The sequence below is a fragment of the Beta vulgaris genome, chromosome 4 (genome assembly GCF_026745355.1).
Source record: "Beta vulgaris subsp. vulgaris cultivar EL10 chromosome 4, EL10.2, whole genome shotgun sequence".
In the NCBI taxonomy this organism is placed as follows: domain Eukaryota; kingdom Viridiplantae; phylum Streptophyta; class Magnoliopsida; order Caryophyllales; family Amaranthaceae; genus Beta; species Beta vulgaris.
In genome coordinates, this window is record NC_079205.1 from 14,194,902 (window position 1) to 14,206,900 (window position 11,999).

At 42.4% G+C, this 11,999-nt stretch overlaps 1 non-coding gene across 1 annotated transcript; it reads left to right on the plus strand.

Annotated features, from left to right (window-relative positions):
* Positions 1-493: 493 nt before the first annotated feature.
* On the plus strand, positions 494-600 carry LOC125497150 (small nucleolar RNA R71). Its single transcript, XR_007273790.2, has one exon. It is a non-coding gene; the product is annotated as a small nucleolar RNA R71 (small nucleolar RNA).
* Positions 601-11,999: the final 11,399 nt, after the last annotated feature.

Consider the following 11,999-nt stretch of genomic DNA (forward strand, 5'->3'; position numbering starts at 1 on the left):
GTGCAGGAGGATTCAGGACATTAGTACTCTTGTAAGACAAGTTAGGATGATTTCTCAATCCTGGATTGTATGTGTTGGAGTATGGGTTGTTCGGCTGATATGTTTAAAAAGCATTAACTTGTTCGAGAGAACTCCGACACTCTTGTGCCCAATGTCCAACTATGCCACAATTATCACACAAAATCACGGATGTAGTACCCAAAGCAGCAACACTTGCAGGAGAGGAGAGTTGCATATTGTCAAGCTTATTGCTGTGATTGCATTCATTGTGCAGCTAATAGAGGATATAGAATCTATCTCATGCTTTCCACCCTTGTTAGCTAGTCCTCGAGGATTACCATATTGAGAGTTGTGGATAGCCATCTCCTCGATCAAATCATGTGCAGCATCAATTTCTAGTTTCATGAATCTCCCATTTGCTGCAGAGTCAAGGATAAGTCTCGAGTTGTTCCCCAAACCATTGTAGAATCCCTGAACTAGGAACCATTTTTGTAGACCATGATGGGGACATTCTCTCTGAAGATCTTTAAATCTTTCCCATGCCTCATGTAAAGACTCATCAGTCCCTTGGGTGAAGTTTGTAATCTGACTACGCAACCTAGCAGTCTTCTCTGGAGGGTAGTACTTTCTGTAGAAAGTCAGAGCCAAGGTATTCCAATCAGTGATCCCAAGAGTGGCTCGATTAATCCCATTGTACCACATCTTTGCCTTGTCTCGAAGTGAAAATGGGAAAAGAATCTCCCGAATCTGATCTTGTGTCACTCCCTGCTGCTTAATGGTAGAGCAATATTGGCAGAAATCTTGATAATGAAGATTGGGGTCTTCATTAGGTCCACCACCAAATTGTTTTCTTTCGATCATGTTTAGCAATGCAGGTTTGATCTCGAAATTTACAGCTTCGATTTCAGGCATTTGATTGCTTCTGGGAAGTTCAGCCAAAGAGGGTTGGGAAAAATCAGTAAGCTCCGAGCCATCTCTGATTCTGGTGGAGCAACAGAGACAATGCTGGTAGAATTAGAGTCAGAATCCAAAGGATTATCTTCCCTTGGATTATCTCGCAACTGTCTGGAAAAATTGTTCTATCTATGAAAGGATCTTTCGATTTCAGGATCAAATTGTAGGCAATCTGAACTCAAACTCCTGCGCATAGAAGAACTACATAACAAACAATTAAGAGATTTTTGTCTCAAAGAACAAGTGTTCTCTGAGACGAGAGTATATAATCTAGACTCTAAAACAATTAAAGAAAATGGAACAAAACCGATTTCCCGGCAACGGCGCCAAATTTTGACAGGCTAAAGTCGTATCACCTTATCAAAAGTAATCCTAAGTCCTCTAACAAATAGTAGTCAGGGAAGTAGGGTCGAATCCACAGAGAAACAGTGTTCTTTTCCTAATTGTCAGTCAAATCTAGAGTATAGGAACGAGTGTTTGTGAGTAATTATACTAAACTAAACTATAACTATATCAAGAATTATCAATAATAAAAAGTCTAGGGCATAGGTTCACCAATGATCAATATTTCGGGATGAAACACTAAAATCAACAATTAATAATGCAGTTAAACAGATTGATTCCTCTCTCAAGTCTAAATCAAGCATAGAACGATATTAACAGGCTCTCGCAATTTATTAACACCAATTCTACCTATTGAAACTAGCCTTAATATCAAGTTTATACCTCTCGGCGCATAACCTAATATTGCAACACTATAACAATCAAATCTGGCCAAATTGGATTGAATAGATATAAATACATTCAATAGGAATCAACATGCATAATAAAAATCAATACTTTAATAAACATCCCTTCCTAATTGATCATGGATCCCCCTAAACCCTAGAAATAGACTACTCAATCATAATTGGGGAAAACATATTCATAATTAAATAAGCAAACATGAATTAATAATAAAGGATTGAATAGGAAAAAGAAGAGAAAAGAAATAATACCAATTGTAGAACCAATCTTGCAAAAATCAAAGCTTCTATTGAAAATTCAATGTAATTAGGGAAAAAACAAAACTAGGGTTCTTCAATAATTGAGAGAAAAAGAAATCTAATCTTTAATGAATTAATGATGGAAAAAACAAAATAGAAAAATAAAATAGGAAATAATAATATTCCCTTGAGTCTTTATACCTTTCTATTTCCTAAAACAACTAGAAAAATAGAGTCTAATTCGTCAAAAGATAAAGCCTTATCCGACTAGGAAACCCGGAATAATCCGCGGCCGCGGATTTTCGGGCTGCAAAACAGCGTCAACTTGCAAAGACCATATCTCCCAAACTAGAAGTCTATCGGGGCGTGTAATATACCGTTGGAAAGCTCTTCAAGTCTAGTTTCCAACCCCACTGGAATCACTGAATTCCGATCTCTGGATAATAAGTTATGATCAAAAGAGTGCACATGACTCAATTTCCATACTTCTTTTAATACGTTTCCGCTATGTTTGGTTGCAATCCGACTTGAAGATGCCCTTTGGACTTCTCATTTGACTTAGCTCTTCCTAGATGCTTCTCATGCTTAAGCTTGTCCAATAATACTCCAATTGGTTTCTCAATACCTGAAAACTATCAAAAACACCGAAAACACACACAAGAGTAATATCTTCTCAACTTAAGTAACTATATGCAATTATGGACTAAGAATGCAACTAAATGATCCTAAAATGCAACCTAAATGCATCATGAAATGCCTATATTAATATGACTCATCAAGTACCACAGGCAAATCATCAACCCATGCTCCTTTTGCAGCCTCTAAGGATTTTTTAATTCCTTTGAGGACTATCTTGTTGGCTAACTCGGCTTGTCCGTTTGTCTGCGGCCTTGAAACGACCGAAAACTTGGTCTGTATTCCGAATCGGGGACAATAATCCCAAGTAGGACCACAGTTGAATTGTCGCTTGTTATCCGACACCAAGGCCTTTGGTACTTCAAACCTGGTGATAATGTTCCCCCATATGAATGCTTGAACTTACTTCTCTGTTATTGAGGCGAGTGGTTCGTCCTTTGTCCACTTGGTGAAATAATCAATCGCAACTATCAAGAATTTGCGTTGGCCTGAGGTTGGGGGAATGGTCCGAGCAGGTCCATGCCCCATCTGTCAAACGGCAGAACTGCGTGGATGGTTGTCAGAGAAATGGAGGGTGCATGCTCTGGGGATGTCCGAATGGACCTGGCATGACGGCATTTCTTGACCAATTCTTGGGCATCCGCCTTGAGGGTAGACCAGTAATAGCCTCCCTGAGTGCCTTTCCAGCTATGGTCCTTCCCCTTGGTGACTTCCACAAGCGCCTTGGTGGATTTCCCTTAGGATGTAGTCTCCTTCCTCGGGGGTAAAGGACTTTTTGTAGAGCTGGTCCTCGTACCACAAGAACAATCCTGATTTGTGCTTGATTCGCTCGGCCTCTTTGTAATCTTCGAGTATTATCCCGTCTCTCAAGTATTTGACCACTTCTTCCATCTAGGTAGGCGTTCGATTTAACACTGGGTTCTCTTTGGCATTTATGCTCGGCTAACACAGTACCTCCCACATAATAGTCTGAGGAACTGATCCCTCTGCTGAGCTAGTCATCCGAGCCAAGGCATCTGCTTTTTGATTTTCCAATCGAGGTAAGTGATTGATGCTGATCAGGGATAATTTTTTGATGATTTCTTGGGTTTTGGCCAAGTAAATTCTCATGTTGTCTTCCTTGGCCTTGTACTCGCCCAATACCCGACCCACTATGAGTTGTGAGTCGGATTTGGCTTTGACTATCGTGGCTCTGACCAAGATGCATAGCTGAAGTCCGGAGATGAGAGCTTCATACTCGGCTTCGTTGTTAGATCCCAAGAATTCAAATTTGATGGTGTATTCTATCTTTTCCCCGACCGGCGGCTTGATTACTAGATCGGCTCAACACCATATTTTGGTGGAATAGTCGTCCACCTGTAGCTCCCAATTTTTTTTTCACCGACCGGGGGCCTGGTGATGCACTCGATGATAAAATTTGCCAAGGGCTGGGCTTTGATCGCCCTCCTTAGTTCATATTCCAACCCAAAATCCGCAAGTTGGTCCGCCGAATCTGTCATCCGGTTGGAGTGGTTCCTACTTCCTGAGTGGTTAACCGGTAAGGACTTTGATCTAGTGAGCTTAGAAGTATAGTTTAAGTTTCCGACTTGCCATTACAAGGGCGAATACTACGTTTTCTACCTCGCTGTATTTGGCTTCCACTCCTTAGAAAGCATGGCTGATGAAGTAGACTGAGTGTTGCTTTTCTTCTCTCTCGACTACCAAAATAATGTTGTGCGTGTATTCTAAAACAGCCAAGTAAATGAACAAGGTTTCCCCCGGCAAGGTGTGTTTTGAGGGAGGCGAAAGTTTGTTCAGCCTCATCATCCCAAGTCAACTCCTTTCTCTTCAAAGATTTAAGGAAAGATAAGCTTTTGTCTGCTGATCTGGAGAGGAAGCGTCCGAGGACGACAAGACAGTCGGTTAGGCGCTACACCTCTCGTATGTTTCGAGGGGATTTCATTTCCATTACTACTTTGATTTTGTCGGGGATGGTCTCGATCCCTCTCTCATCCACCAAGAATCTCAGGCACTTCCCCCCATTTACTCCAAATACGCATTTCTTTGGATTCAACATCATGAGTAACTGCCTTAGTGTGTCGAGGGTTTCCCTTAAGTCTGAGGGGTGGTCCTCCTGGGATTTGCTTCTGACTATCATATCGTCAACATATACTTTAATGTTCCGACGCAGTTGGTTGTTGAAGATTTTGTTAACTGTCCTTTGAGTCCAAACAGCATCATCTTATAGCAATATATCCCTTGGCTCGTAACGAAGGTTGTATGGACTCGGTCCTGCTCTGCCATGGGGATCTGGTGGTACCCCACATTTGCATCCATGAAGCTTAAGAGAGCATGCCCAGTCGTTGAGTCGACCAGCCTATCGCTTTTGGGCAGACGATGGTTGTCTTTTCGACATGCCTTGTTCAGGTCTGTAAAATCTACGCACATTCTCCATGCTCCACTCGGCTTTTTGACCAACACAACATTGGCCAACCACTCCTAGTACTGGCATTCTTCTATGAAGCCCGCCTCAAGCAACTTTTAACTTCTGCAGCAGCCGCAGCGTTCCTCTTGGGATCTTGATGTCTCAATTTTTGCTTGATTAGCTTGAACCTCTCTTTGATGTTTAGCTCGTGGCTCATGATTTTGGGGTCGAGCCTTGACATTTCCGAGGCCTTATATGCAAAGACATGTTAGTACTCGGTGAGTACCTAAATAATCTCTTCACTTGTTTGAGGGTCCATGGCTTTACCTACCCTCAATGTCCGACCGAGTTCCTTGTCGTTGACTACTTCTTCATCATCCTCAGCTGTGCGGATGTTCGTACTGCTTGGGGTTCTCAATGATGTAGACCGTGAGGCCACTTGAGGGCCGATTATCTTCTCGCTTTCTCTTTTTCGATTCCTCTTGGACATTGGCCTTGTTTTTCAAGCTATTGACGTAACATTCTCTTGCTGCTTGTTGATCCCCTTGGATCTTTCCAACCCTACATTCATCAGTTTCGAATTGCATGAGGAGTTGGTAGGTGAATATGGCAGCCTTGACCTTGTTCAGAGTGGGTCTCTCCATTATGATGTTGTATGGTTAAAGGATGTCTACCACCAAGAAGTCAATCAATAGGCTTCTACCTTTGCTTTTTTCTCCCATCGGAGTGGGTAGCTTCATTGATCCGGTTGGGTGTACGGAGTTTCTCCCGAAGCCTATGAGTGGCTGATTGAGGGGGTGACATCCCGTTCATTATACTTCAACTTTCTGAGGCACTCCAGTGTGATTATATCAGTTGATGATCCGCTATCCACTAACACTCTTTTGACTCTTATGTTAGCCAAGGGGTCGTCATGGGATGTATGTAGTGTCCAATTGGATGCCCTGAAGATTATTACGAGGCAGTCGGGTCGTGGTTTATGGACGTCAAGCACTTATTGCTTGACTCTGTAGGTAGGCTTTGCGAGATAGGTCGGTAAGGCCTCTTCAGGCGAAGCCACCAGCTATGGACCCCAATAAATCCTTCGGTGTCCCCACTATTCGACTAAACCACCTTCTGCTTGCCTTTCTCCTCGCTTGTGTGCTTGAGGTAGCGGTTCAGCTTGCCACGATCCGCTAGGTTATCGAGGGACTTCTTGAGCTCTCTACAGTGCATGGTGATGTGCACACTCTGTATGGTACTCACACCACTGACTCTTATATCTCCGAGTGGAGGACGTTCCGATGGGAGGTAGGCAGAGGAGCATGGACTTGTCTTTTATGTCCAAGTAGATCTCTCTTCTGATTTTGGTGAACCGGGGGTCATGGCCATGGTCGTTGAACCTGTCTGATCGACCTCCCGTTTTTTTTATTTCGGTTGGTCCTTGTGGTTTCCTTCTTCCTTTCTCTTCTTGATTCCATTATCTGAATGGCAACATATGTATGTCACCTAAATGAACCTTGGAGCCTTATTCATTGCCTCCGAGAAAGTATTTACTTCGCTTTCTCTGCCAAGGACCATCTCAACCGACCGGGTTGGAGTCCGGACATCAGGGCGGCGAATGCCACCGCATCCTGTAAGTCTAAAACTTTTAGTGATTCTTTATTGAATCTTTTGATGTAGTCGGCCAAGCTTTCATTTTTCTCCTGTCTGATCGCCATCAGATGGAGGCTCGTCTTTTCTGCCTTTTTCCTGCTACGAACTGGTGGATGAATAGGTCCTGAAGTAATGAGAAGTCGATTATGATTCAAGCGGGAACATCCAAGAACCAATTCAGGGTAAGGCCCCTTGAGTGTGGTAGGAAAAAAACGGCACCAAGCGGCTTCACAGCTGGTCCGAACACTCATTTGAACTTTATAAGTGGTCATGTGATCATCCAGGTTGGTTAGACCCGCAAATGGTTCAATAGGGAAGTTTTTTGGCTTTTCTTGGAGTAGGTGCTTCCGAGATTTCTTAGCTGAATAGGACCATGAACATAAGTGCTCAACTGTTGATCCGAGGGGATCTAGAGTGAACCGAATCGCCTTGCCCCTCTCGCTGAGCGACCTTCTTGTTTAGGATGTGTCTGGCATCATACCCCTGGCTGAGGCGCTTCTAGTTAAGGAAGTGTCAGACTTCATCAGGTTTGCATCCAACATCGCCTCTATGGGATTTGGAGACATGGGTCTCTTCTCCATGCCAAGCAGACCTCCCCTTAGGCGGGCGTCGCTCGACTCTTTCCTGTTTAGATCTCTCCCTATCATGCTGACTGGGTTCCCTTGCCTCGGATCTTTTCCGGCTAGGCTGACACGGGCCGAGCAGTGGTTGTGTTCTTCCCTTTGGGAACGTACTAAGGTTTGGTCCCTAGCTTTGGGGAGGACACGGGGGTTAGACTGAGCGTGTCCCTATTGAATGGCGATTAGCATATCCATTATGCTACGTTGTAAGGTTTGTTGAAGCTGAGCAACTATTAGGGTGATATCTGTTGCGAACAGGGGTTGAGGGTCAATTGGTTGTAACTGTTGTGAAGGGGTTGGATGATCGTCGTTGGATTGTTCCTGGTTAGGATCCATGTTCTGGACTATAGGACACCAACGGGGGGGGGGGAAGTGAAGATACCTGTTCCAACCTCCTACGGTGAGAGGACGAGGGTGCTCGCTCATATCTTTGGGCCTGTCCTGAAGGTTGTATGTTGCGAGTGCTCTTGGCTGGGGCCATTGTTGAGTAGCAACGAGGTGAATCTTGCTGAGTAGCAACGGGGTAAATCTTGCTGAGTGGTGGTGAAGCAATTTTTTGTAACTTCTTCACAAACGGCCCAAATTTCTGTCAAGAAATCAAGGATCACTGATGTGTGTTTTATTGACTTGAGCCCCAAGAGCGCTCGTCGGAATTGATTGTCCGTACACCGAAATCCTGAAAAACATAGTTAGACCACCCTGGGGTATGTTTCGGGATAGCCCCTTCAACGCCCAAGTCAGTTGATGATTGAGGTAGAAAGAGAAGCTCTAGTTGGTTAGGTGAGAATTGAATACATGTTTATTGATGAGATTGTTTCTATTTATAGTGTAGGAGATTCCGAGACAAGAAACATTGGATGGGCCTCCTTGGGATCATGAGCTATGTTGCCTTTTCAGGAAATGATCATTTCAGCCCTTTAGTGGATCCCCAAACTCCTTATTAGGTCAACTCACAGGTGGGACCCACTGTTGCAATCTGTCCAAGGCCTTAGGAGGCTATCCTGCTCTAATTGGGCTGCTGATCGATTGACCCCCAAACCTACATCATGAAAAGTAGATTATTTTTCTTTTACGCATACTAAATCATCAATTTGCGTCGGACCTGGAACCGTCATTTGCGTCGGACAATGGTCCGACGGCACAGGTCTCGACGCAAATTGAGAGACATGATTTGCGTCGGATGAGGAAACGACACAGATGAAGAACTATTTGTGTCGGACTTACGCGATGTCCGACGAACATGACCCGTGAACCCCAGCCATTTTTAAGTAATTTGCGTCGCATGAATCACAATGTGTGACGCAAATCAGGTATTTTTTGTTTAAAAAAAATGAATTTGCGTCGCATCCATCACTATGTGCGACGCAAATCATGCCTTTTTATTATAAAAAAAAATTTTGCATCCTTCAAACATCAGGATCTAAAACCAAATGACAAACTTAAATTTACAGGATTGCAAAATTGAATTTGCGATGTGTCCAAACAAAAGTTGTATTGCAAAAAAATCCAAATCATTCGTTTAAAAAAAAAAAACTAAAAAAAATACATGATTTATAGAAATTAAAAAGAGAAAATTACTGAAAATCATAAAAGAAAACGGTTTTACCACCATATACCCTTGACAAAAAAATTTTGCAACGTATACCCTTTCAACATTCCAAATTCACCATATACCCTTCACTTTTTATAAAATACATCAACTTACCCTTTTTACTAACGGTGTTAGACTTCCGTTAGTCATTAGGCCCTAATCCTCTCCTAAACCTAATTAACTACCCTAAACCCTAATAACCCTAATAACCCTAAAAGCCCACCAGCCCACCCTAAGCCCACCAACCCTAACAACCCCAACCCCATCAGCCCACCACCCCCACCACCCCACCCCCTGCCGCAACCTCGCCAGCCCACCCCCACCAAGCCGCAACCTCACTAGCCCCCACCCCCACCGGATTTTCGTACCCTACCCTATCCCACCCCACCCCACCCCCACCCAGCCGCAACCTCGCCAGCCCACCCCCACCCAGCCGCAACCTCGCCAGCCCCCTCCCCCACCCCTACCAAATTTTTGCACCCTACCCCACCCCCACCCCCACCCAGCCGCAACCTCGCCAACCGGATTTTCGCACCTTTCTCCCCCTGTTGCTCCGCCATTCTCCCCCGCGCACCAATTCGCTCCAGTCGTTTAGAGGGTTATTGCTGGGTTACCGGAGGAGCGGAGGAAGGTTATAATGTGTCGGGGAAGGGGAGGGGGGATGGGGTCGCGAGGGATGGGGAGGGGATGGCCTAATGACTAACGGAAGTCTAACATCGTTAGTCAAAAGCGCAAGTTGATGTATTTTTCGAATAGTGGGGGTTATATGGTGAATTTGGAAATTTGAAAGAGTATACGGTGCAAAAAAAAATTGTCAGGGGTATATGGTGAAAAAACCGAAAAGACAATTACAGACAATACGAAAATTGCTTAAATTATAAAATTATTGTCTTCTTCCTGTTTGGCTATCAATTGCTCCTCGTGTCTCATACTCGAGCACAATACGGAAATTGCTGAAATGAGAAAAGATAAAAAAAAATCAAAATCCTAATTCAAGATGAGCACTAAACTGATGTAATTCATCGAATATGATAACGAGACAAAACGAAATCGAGAAAAAATTGAAATCAGAACCCTAACCATTCATATTTTGCTTCGCCATGGATGTCAGCGTGTTTCTCGTTGAATGAAGATGGAGCGTGTTGCTTCCCCATGGTGGTGAGGATTAAAGAGATGACAGATCGAGAGAGGTCGAAGGATGAGATGATTGAAGGATCGATATGGGGAGATGAGAGGGTCGAAGGAACGAACGAAATGGAGTGAGAGTGAGAGAGGATAATTTGAGAGTGAGAATGAGAAGGGGCGCGGTGAGAGTGAGAGAATTTGAGAGTTTTTAGGTTAAGGGAATGTTAAGGGGCGTGGTTAAGAGGCTGGAGTTTTTAGGTTAAATGTTTGGTTGGTTGGTCGCGGATCTGCGTCGGACCGGCCATGACGTCCGACGCAAATTAGGCTTTTGCAACGCACCAAAGTACCACGTGACGCAGATAGTGGAATTTTCTATTTTCAAGGAGGAGCAACTTGCGTTTTATGTGTCAGGTGGTCCGACACACATTGGGCTTTTGCAACGCACCCATGGCACGTGCGACGTATATAGCTCGTACTGGTGCTCATTTACACATGATGTGCGTCGCACTCTTCTTTGCGTGCGACGCAAATTACCCATTTGCATCGTTTTTCTTTACATTCGACGCACTTGGGGCGACGCAAATCGTCGTTTTTCTACTAGTAGATTGTTAGTATTAGAAGAAATAAATTGGAATTGGCCTTAGGGTACTTGGAAAATAAAAGCGTTTGATTATATGTGTGAGAGTGTTTTTGTAGTCGGTAGTCCTAAGAAAAATTCGTAGGAAAGTCTATCGAAAATGGGCTAAAACGAGGTCTATTTATAAGAAAAACGTAAGAAACCAGATAATATTTGAGGGTGGGTGGCACGCAGGCATGTTGCGAGCCAAACACGAATATTGATGATCTACATGCATCAAGATGCGCACGATTCTGCTTAAGCGCTTCTGAATTTTGTTGATTATCTCAGTGTCATGCGTGTGCAACGTTGGCATGCTAGATTCACGAAGCCTATTCGCAGATTTGGTTGGTGTTATTATTTATCTAATCTTTAAAAAACTCTTTCTATCTTAAATTAAATATTATCCTTTGGATTCGAAAATGAGTTATTTTAAGGAATAAAATTTGATTTTCATAATATCTTTGAATCTAGAAAATATATATCAAATACAAAATTAATTAATTATCAGGAATAATTAACATTTATTAAAAAATATAATTATCTGTCATGAATAATTAATTGGTGTAGACTCATGAATCATGATCGTATCTCTCCATTTAAGGACCCAATGATGAAACAATTTCGGGTCTTCATTTCGGATCGGTAAAAATGTGATCCGAATCTTTTTCGGAAAATTCAGATCAGATTTCCGAAATTATTAATCGGCCGAATATCTGAAAACTAAAAAAATGAATTTTTAAGAGAAAAGTTCATAAATAAGTTTTGGATATCCAGCCTTGAAAACGTATTTTTCGGAGCGGATATCCGAAAATTTTCCATGTTTCGGATATTTTCAGGTATCCGGAAAAAATTCAATGTGTATCCGATCAAATAGGATATTTATGAACACCCGTGTTAAACTTATTGTGGTTAATTGGTCGGATCCAAGGGGAGAGCAGTTCGAATAGTCATGCACAAAATTATCTCGAAGTGTAAAGATTATTATTTTACAATAATGATCCATAATCCTATTTTAAAAATCCAATTTATTAATCCTGATATTTAATTATATTTTGAGTCCATAAGTATTTTGAGCCAATTTAAGTATTTTAAGTCATGTCCTTTTTTTTAATAAGGAAAACAAAACTATGCCTGGCCCAATTTTGTTCAATTCGCTCGAAAAGAACAAGGCCTTAAGACTTTGAAACCCAATCTAGTCCATTCATTTTTACACTCTACTAACCATCCAACAGTTACTATTTCACCATTGTTCATTTAGGGTATGTTCTATTCATCTTATTTTTAATAAATTCTTTTGAACTTCTTTTTATTTTTTTTAAAAGAATTTTCTTAACTTTATTTTGAAATTTATTTAATTTCTTTGAACTTTTTTTATTTAGTAGAAATAAGAAAAAAAGAAGATGAAGAAGACGGCCCGGAGTCACTTTTT